Source organism: Sorex araneus, chromosome 3 (assembly GCF_027595985.1).
Source record: "Sorex araneus isolate mSorAra2 chromosome 3, mSorAra2.pri, whole genome shotgun sequence".
Classification (NCBI taxonomy): Eukaryota; Metazoa; Chordata; class Mammalia; order Eulipotyphla; family Soricidae; genus Sorex; species Sorex araneus.
Genome location: NC_073304.1, coordinates 130,460,177 through 130,469,202, shown reverse-complemented (window position 1 = coordinate 130,469,202; position 9,026 = coordinate 130,460,177).

Here is a 9,026-nt window from a genome sequence, read left to right as displayed (position 1 = left end):
CGAAAAGATTGGGTCCAGAGAGATAGTACAGCAGGTAAGGCACTTGCTTTGCACATAACTAACCTGGGTTTGACCCCAGGCATCCCATGTGGTCCCTGGAGGACCACCAGTAGTGATTCCTGAATGCAGAACCAGGAATAACTTCTCAGCACTGCAAGGTGTAGCCCCAAAATTTCCCAAAAGATAAAAAGATACTTATATGGTGATAGGTTTTTATTACTGAATGAATATCATTTCTGTATATTTTCTGGTAAGTCAGATTAACCACAATTTTTGGAAGTATTGCAGCAATCATTTGTAATTTCTGTACTAACTTTTAAGAAAGCAATCTCTGATTTTTAAGTAGAAAAGTGGATTGAAAGGGGCCAGAGAGATAGTAGAGTGGGTAGGAGCCTTGCCTTATGTGCAGTGACCCAGGTACGATCCCCAATATTCCATATGATCCCCTGAGCACTGCCAGGAGTAATTCCCAGGTATGGAGCCAAGAGAAACCCCTAAGCATCATCAGGTATGCCCTCCAAACAAATAAAAAATAAATGAAAAAGAAAGAAAGGAAAGAATTCTTAAGATAGTGTTCACATAAAAGTTAGTATTTTTGATCATTTTAATACTGAAAAAATAGTGACTAGTGAGTTTGGACTCCTTTTTATGATTATGAAAATATTCTGGAAATAGTGGTGATGAGTTACACTAAAGTTTTTGTTTGTTTGGGAGCCATACCTCGCTAGGCTCAGGGCTTAGTTCCTGGGTCTGTACTCAGGGGTCACTCTTGGTGGGCGACAGGGACTTATGGGGTGCCAGGGATAGAACCTGGGTCAGCTGCATGTACAAGTGCCCCGCCTTCTCTATTGGTACTTTTTTTTAATTAAATCACCATGAGATTACTGTATCACTGTCATCCCATTGCTCATCGATTTGTTTGCGTGGGCACCAATAACGTCTCCATTGTGAGACTTTACTGTTTACTGTTTTTGGCATATCCAATATGGCACAGTTAGTTTGCCAGGCTCTGCCGTGTGGGCGACATACTCTTGGTAGGATGCTGGGCTCTCCAAGAGGAACAGAGGAATCGAACCTGGGTTGGCCGCATGCAAGGCAAATGCCCTACCCTCTGTGCTGTCGTTCCAGATCCATCATGAGATACAAAGATTTTCATGATTGGGTTTCAGTCCCTACAGCTTTCTAACACCCATCCCTCCACCAGGGCACATTTCTTGGTACTAGTGTTTCCAATTTCCCTCCCACCTCCCCCAACTCACCCTAAGCCTGCCTCTATGGCAACTCCAACAACTCTCTCTCTCTCCCTCTCTCCCCCACTCTCTTTCCTCTGCTCTCTCTCTCTTTCTCTCTCTCTCTCTCTCTCTCTCTCTCTCTCTCTCTCTCTCTTTCTCCTCCATCCTCTCTCGCTAATTCTTTCTCTCTCCCCTTTTGGGCATTATGATTTGCAATGCAGATACTGAAAGGTTATCAGGTATATCCCTTCACCTACTTTAAACATTAAGTTCCTGTCGAAACTGATCATTTCCAAATATTATTGTTATACTGGTCTCTTCTCTATCCTAACTGCCCTTTGCCCCTCACATACTTGTGGCAACCTTCCAACCACTGACCAGCCCTTCTGGCCCCTGTTTTTCCTGGCCTTGGATATCAGTCTCATACTAATTTTTAAATTTTATATCCTAAAACTGAATGCAGTCATTCTATAGGCATGATTTATCTTTACTCTGAGTATTAAAAAGATGATGTTCTTTATAAAAAACATATTAATTGATAAATTTACAATTAGATGATGCCCCCCCATAAATTAGGTTATTAGAGGCAAGGGTGATCACTACTCTTCTTCAATTAAGAGTAGGGCAAAAGAGAATCACATATTTATGATGACTATTATTGTAACAAAATTCAACAAAACAGCATTGACAACCTGAATATAGGCCTTTAGTTCTGTTATAATTTTTAATCCCTTTGGGATGTTTACCCGGCCTTGGTTTTCATACTTTTGTAATAGAATCAAGTAAAGTAAAGTGCATGATAATATTTAATCCTTTCATTTGAGTCAGAAGTGTTTCCAAAACCAAATAGATGTGTTTACATAGATGTAGACTTTATATGTAAACATATTTAAGCATATAAACATATATGTAAGCATATAAACTTTCATGTCAAATTTGTGTCTATATAAATATGTTAATATTTAAGCTGAGAGTGTAGCTTATCATTATAGCACTCCTCTTGGATGTGTGAGGTTTTGGGTTTGATCTCTGGAGTTAAAAAATATGGAAATATATGTGGAGAAATAAGCACGCTAATATATTACACCATTGGTTAGCTTGTTTTCTGTCTCTACTTTTAGCTCAGAAGCAGAAATCATATATGGTTCAAATCTCTGTTATTTGCAAGTATTTATTTAGAACCATTTTTGACCAATTTTACTTTACTTTGGAGTATGTATAATATCACGGGGGGTGGGGGGAAGGTGCGCACATCTCGCAGTGCTCTGGATTTACTCCTGGCTGTGCACACAGGAATTTCTCCTGGTGGACCATATGGGTTGCTGAGGATTGAACCCGGCTTGGCTGCCAGGCAAATGCCCTGTCCATTGTATTATCACTCCGCACTGCTTCCCCCATTTTTAAATTTAAATTTAAGGACTGGAGTGATAGCATACCGGGTAGAGTGTTTGCCTTGCACCGGCCAACCCGGGTTCAATTCCTTCGTCCCTCTTGGAGAACCCAGCAAGCTACCGAGGGTATCCCACCTGCATGGCAGAGTCTGGCAAGCTACCCATGGTGTATTTGATATGCCAAAAACAGTAACAAGTCTCACAATGGAGACGTTACTGGTGACTGCTTGAGCAAATCGATGAACAATGGGAGGACAGTGCTACAGTGCTACTATTGTAACATAGTTTCCTTCACTTTAATCTTTCTTCCTTTTTTCCTTATTTCCTTCTTCTCTCTTTCTCTCTTTCTTCTTTCCTTCTCTCTTTCTCTCCTTCCTTCTTTCCTTCCTTCCTTCCTTCCTTCCTTCCTTCCTTCCTTCCTTCCTTCCTTCCTTCCTTCCTTCCTTCCTTCCTTCCTTCGCTTCCCTGTTTTCTCTCTCTTTTGCTTTTGTTTCTCATGGTTATGCGGGTGGTAATAAGAGACTAACCCTCATTTTACACATGTACTGTATGTGTTCAGCCTGTTGAACTACCTCTCTGGTCCCTAAACATTTTTATTTATAATGAGATGGTGATACTATAAATAGAATGACTCAGCAGAGACTGTGATGATATATTTAGTACGCTTATGGCAATATCTAAAGAGGCATTATTATTCTAATTTTACTGAGGATAAAACTAAGGTCCAGGACAGTGAGATAGTACAGAGATTAAGATGCGTTGCTTGCACATGACTAATCCTGGTTTGATCCCATGGTCTACATATCATCTCCTAAGCACTGCCAGGGATCACTCCTGAGCATAGAGATAGGAGTAGCTTCTGGATACTGCTGAAGTATGTCCCCCAAACTAAACAAGTTCTGGAGAGACAGTGCACAGTTAAGGCACTATCCTTGTACACAGTTGCCCCTGGTCTGTACCCTGGCATCACATATTGTTTCCTGAACACCACCAGCAGTGATCCGTAATCATAGACTCAGAAGTGGTCCAACTCTGGTCAAAACAAAGCGAAAAGCAATTTTATTTTTATTTTTTTTTAATTTTTATTTTTTAAAAAATTTAATCACCATGTGGAAAGTTACAGAGTTCTCAGGTTTATGTCTCAATTATACCGTATTCAAACACCATCCCTTCACCAGTGCCCATATTCCACCCTGGTATACCCCCCGCCCCCCACCCCAAATGTATAACTGATGAATTTCACTTTATTTTCTCTTCACCTTGATTACGTTCCATATTTCAACACAAAACTCACTATTGTTGTGGGAGTTATACCCCCAAACAAGATAACCCTAATAAGGAGGCATTTGATAATTAGCTTTCCATTAAAAGACTGTATGTTTTCAGGTTTTAGAAAAGGTCGCGGCCGCGAGGCTCGGATGTGTCCCAGTCCCGAATCCTGGAGCCGTGTTAGTTGCTGCTCAAAAGCAATTTTAAAAGTAAGGCCTAGTGTCTCCCATTGTATGCCATTTGGCTGGAAGCTTTAGATAGAATATTCAAATGCATATCCTCCTTTTAAATTGTTTATAACACTTGTCTGTATCCACTAGAAAATCAATTAGAATGCATTTAACAATGGAAAACTATGATTTATAACTATGAACCTGTGTTCACTTTTATTTTTTACTGATTCCTAGAATATTATAGAATTCAGTTCTCCACATAACAATTTCATACTTGGTATCCCTTTACAGTATTTCTGTCCATAAAACATGTTGATGCAAGCTTCTCCTTGTCTGGCAAGAAGATTTATATCTTATTAAATTAGAAATGAACTATTGATCAAACAAATGAGAATAAGATATTACTTGAGGGTGTGAGAAGTGTGTTGGGCTTCCTCAGTGATAATTTGTGCTTCCTTGTTCATTTCCTAAGCATACTAAACAGAGAAAACGAACTTAGCTAATGCATCATGAAAACTCCATGGACTCTCTGTAGAAATGTGTTAATACAGAAGAATCTCACAGCATTGTTTCTTTCCATCATAGCACATATATGTGTGCTGAGTGTATGAGTAGATATAACTATTAAAATAGTTTAATTTTTCTGGACCTCAGTCTTCACATTTGTAGAATAAAAATAATAAAGCTTGCACTTCTCATCTCTTGGGATGCTGAAGGTCAGAGGAAATGACAGTTGTTAACATTGACTTTTGCAGTCTCCAGTACCCACTCAGACAGGCTGGATCTTGACAGAGAGTAATAGGCACAGTTTGCTGCAGTTGCTGTGATTCGAAGACTCAAGAGAGAAAGTAAGCCTGTTATTTTTTTCAGTTTAAGATTCCTTCCTTGTAGCAAGGCCAGTAGGCAAACAGGCAAGCGTGGCGGGAATGTCATCAGTTGATTTATTATAGAGTAATAATGACTAAGGTCAGGGAGAGAAACATCACTTAGATCTAGAAGCTCTCAAGTAGGTTCAATTTAACCCTTTAAAAAGAACGAAGTGGAGCATTTTCCTGTCAACTTCATATTTTTGTCATCTAAATCCCAAAGTAGAACTATGGTGACCCTGCAAAGCTCCACCTCTAGTTAGTATGGACTTGAGCTGTGCGTGTTTCTTCTTGTCAGCAGGTGAGAGAGAGAGGCAGCACCAAGACAATCCCACGTGGGAATGTGTTCAGACTCTATGAGACTTTGTGCCCTGGTGAAGGAATTCCGGCTATGCTCCTGGATTAGTCCACTTACATGAGTTTTACAATGTAAAGAACCCCAATAGACTTCCCTCCATCACTTGTGTGAGCGTGTGTGCTCTGTGTGTGTGTTTATGTGTGTGTGTGTGTGTGTTTCTTTTTGGGTCACACCCGGCGATGCTCAGGGGTTACTCCTGGCTCTGCACTCAGGAATCACTCCTGGCAGTGCTCAGGGGACCATATGGGATGCTGGGAATCGAACCTGGGTCGGCCGCATGCAAGGCAAACGCCCTAGCTGTGGTGCTATCGCTCCAGCCCCTGTGTGTGTGATTTTTGCAGTGCACAGGGGACCATTTGATGCCAGGGATCAAGGCCACCTGCTTGCAACAAACCCAAGGCCACCTGCATGCAACACTTGCACTCCTGTTGAGCTGTTTCTCCAGGCCCTCTCTTCCTTCCTTTGACACAAACTCCCCAATAGATTCACACAGACTTTTCTGGAGCACATTCCATGACTAAACACGAGGCCATTATAAAACTGATAATGCAATTGTTAGATTTGTGCTGCTCATTTCAAACTTAAAACAGCTAGAGTTAACTTATTGCCTAGACAAAAGTCAGGATTACATTTTGTCTTCCTTGTTTTCAGTCATTTGCCTTTGTTCTTTCTCTTTTAATGTTCTTACCTCTTCCTCTAAATATTTAAATCCTACCAACTATAAAATTGAAACTTGCCTGCAAACACTTCCTTACATTTTCAAACCTGTAGACATTACTCACCAGCATTTATTTTTTATGAATGCATCTACTAATTTATTCAGGAACTGATTTGTGACATTGAGTACTTTGTTAGCTCTCCTTGAATTTGTCCTAAATGTATAGTTTCATATTGATATCACTTATCTCCACCTAGACTTTTAACTCCTACATGACTGTACTTCTAGTTAATTCTGCCCTATCAAATCTAGTACCTTTATTTTTGCAGGTCCTCCAGGAATGATTGCCTGTAGTTTTGTTCAGAATATTGACAGAACCTAAATGCTTGCCTACATTTTCCAAAATAAATTAAATGGAGCTGATACTTCTTTAGTCCTTTCTAATGTATGTAATTCAGCATTGCCAATATTTACCACCAAAATTCAGTGATAATTTCTTACATGCTATAATAAGAAATACATTTATTCTCTGTCTCCATTTCCTGACAGAGAGCTTCAAAATCTCTTATATTTTTCTGAATGATGAAATGTAGTTTTTTTCTATTCATAATAGCCTCTTTACTCTGTACCAGAATTTATGCCAATGAGTTGACTTGACACTTGATTTTTAGATAACTTTAGGATAGGCATTTATGGCCATAAGTACCACACTGACTGGGGTATTGATATTTTCAGCTTCAACTACTGAGGAGAAAAGAGGGGCTAAGAATTAAATTCAGGGGGCTGGAGCGATAGCACAACCGGTAGGGCATTTGCCTTGCATGTGGCTGCCCCGGGTTCGACTCCCAGCATCCCATATGGTCCTCCGAGCATCGTCAGGAGTAATTTCTGAATGCACGAGCCAGGAGTAATCCCTGTGCATTGCCGGTGTGACCCAAAAAGCAAAAAATAAAAAATAAAAAAGAATTAAATTCAGTAGGGTGAGAGAGATAGCACAGGAGGTAAAACGTTTGCTTGTTTGCTTTGAATAATTCACCCTGGTATCCTGGTACTGCATATAGTCTCCTAAGAACCACCATGGATCACTCCTGAGCACAGCGTCAATAGTTCCTGAGCACTGCTGGGGTGCCACCCAGCACCCCTCCCAACTAAGTTCAATTGTGTGAATAATAATTTAACTGATCTCCCAGTATGCCAAAGAATTAGAAATGATCACTCTGGACAAGAACTGAGTGTTGAAAGTAGATAAAAGGGTATACATGATAACCTTTCACTATCCATATCACAAACCACCATAACGCCCAAAAGGAAAGAAACAGACAGTACAGCGGGTAGGGTGTTTGCCTTGCATGCGGCCGACCCGGGTTCGATTCCCAGCATCCCATATGGTCCCCTGAGCACGACCAGTAGTAATTCCTGAGTGCAGAGCCAGGAGTAACCTCTGTGCATTGCCAGGTGTGACCCAAAAAGCAAAAAAAAAAAAAAAAAAAGGAAAGAGACAGACAGACAGGCAGAGAAGAAAAAAAGTGCCTGTTACAAAGGCAGGCGTCGGGGGGAGGGGGGAGGGGGGAGGAAAACGGGACAGTGTCATGTGAAATGTACAGTGGTGAAGGGATGGATGTTGGTTGGAACATTATATGACTGAAACCCAATCATAAGCAACCTTGTAAATATATATCTCACTGATTCAATAAAACAAATAAATAATAAACAAAAAAATTAATCAATCTCACCTACAAATGAAGCTTCTCATTCAGGTTAGCCACATCTGTTTTTTGCCAGTGCTCTTGGTAAGCATCTACATATATACATACAGATGAAAGGATGTGTAAATCTTTGGTCATCACTGACCAATAAAGAATGAAAGTCAATGGTTGGTAAATACTTTTCTCTTTTGTCTCTTTTTGGTTTTTTTTGGGGGGGGGCACACCTGGCATTGCTCAGAGGTTACTTCTGGCTCTGCACTCGGAATTACTCCTGATGGGCATGGGGAACCATATGGGACTCGGGGGGTCAAGGCAGGGATGGCTGCATGTAAGGCAAATACTCTACCCTCTGTATATATTTTGTGAGATTTTTGCAACTGTCTTATGTCGTCAAACATTAGCTAATTGTGATGGCTAACTCAGCGGCATATTCCTGTTCTGTTTCTTTCTCTTGCATTGATGTTTTGTTTTCCCTCTGTCTTGCTCCCTAAATTTTTTTTCTAAATAAATTACCTACATTGGGGAGGCACCGGCCCCTCCCACCGCCGAGATGTGATCCCGGGGGCCACACGCATGTGCGGCCTCTCCGCAGCTGTACAAGCGTGAATTCAGACCCAGCAAAACCTCTTTCGGTGTGAGCAACTCCTCGCAGAATGTCTCCAGCCTGAGAACTAAGCCTCGGCCCCGTGCCCGCCCGGGAGGGGAAAGGTATTTCTCTCTCTCGCCTCTTTCTCTCTGGGGATGAAGGGCGCGGTGGCCGCCATATTAAGACGACCACAGATTGGGTTTTCAAGCCTGCAATTATCTAATATCTGGAAGAAATCTCCCTGGACTTCTTGTTAAAGTACAGAAATTCAAAACCGCGCGGCCGCTACTGCGGCCGTGCGACCGTATTTGTCTTCACAGTAGGTCTGAATCTAGTGGGGTACTCCTAACAACAATAGTGAGGTGTGTGTTGAAATATTGAATGTAACCAAAATAAACAGAATGTAAAATGAAACTTATTAGTTACAAGGTAGGGGGTTGGGGGGCGGGATGGGAGGTGTACTGTGTGGGTTTTTTTTTTTTTTGGTGGTGGTATATGGGCACTGGTGAAGGGATGGTTGTTTCAGCATTGTATAACTGAGACCTAAGCCCGAAAGCATTGTAATCTTCCACATGGTGATTTAATAAAATAAAATTAAATTAAAAAAAAGATTACCTACATTTTCACAGACTCTGTTTTTGAGGAAATCAGATCAAGACAAAATACTGTTGACTTCAGTTAAAGGGATATCGATGATACCTTAATGACGAAGTGGGGTTAAAAGTAAATGTACTCTCACTAAAATTAATGTTCCTGCAAAATACTAATTTGTGGTAAGACAGAATAT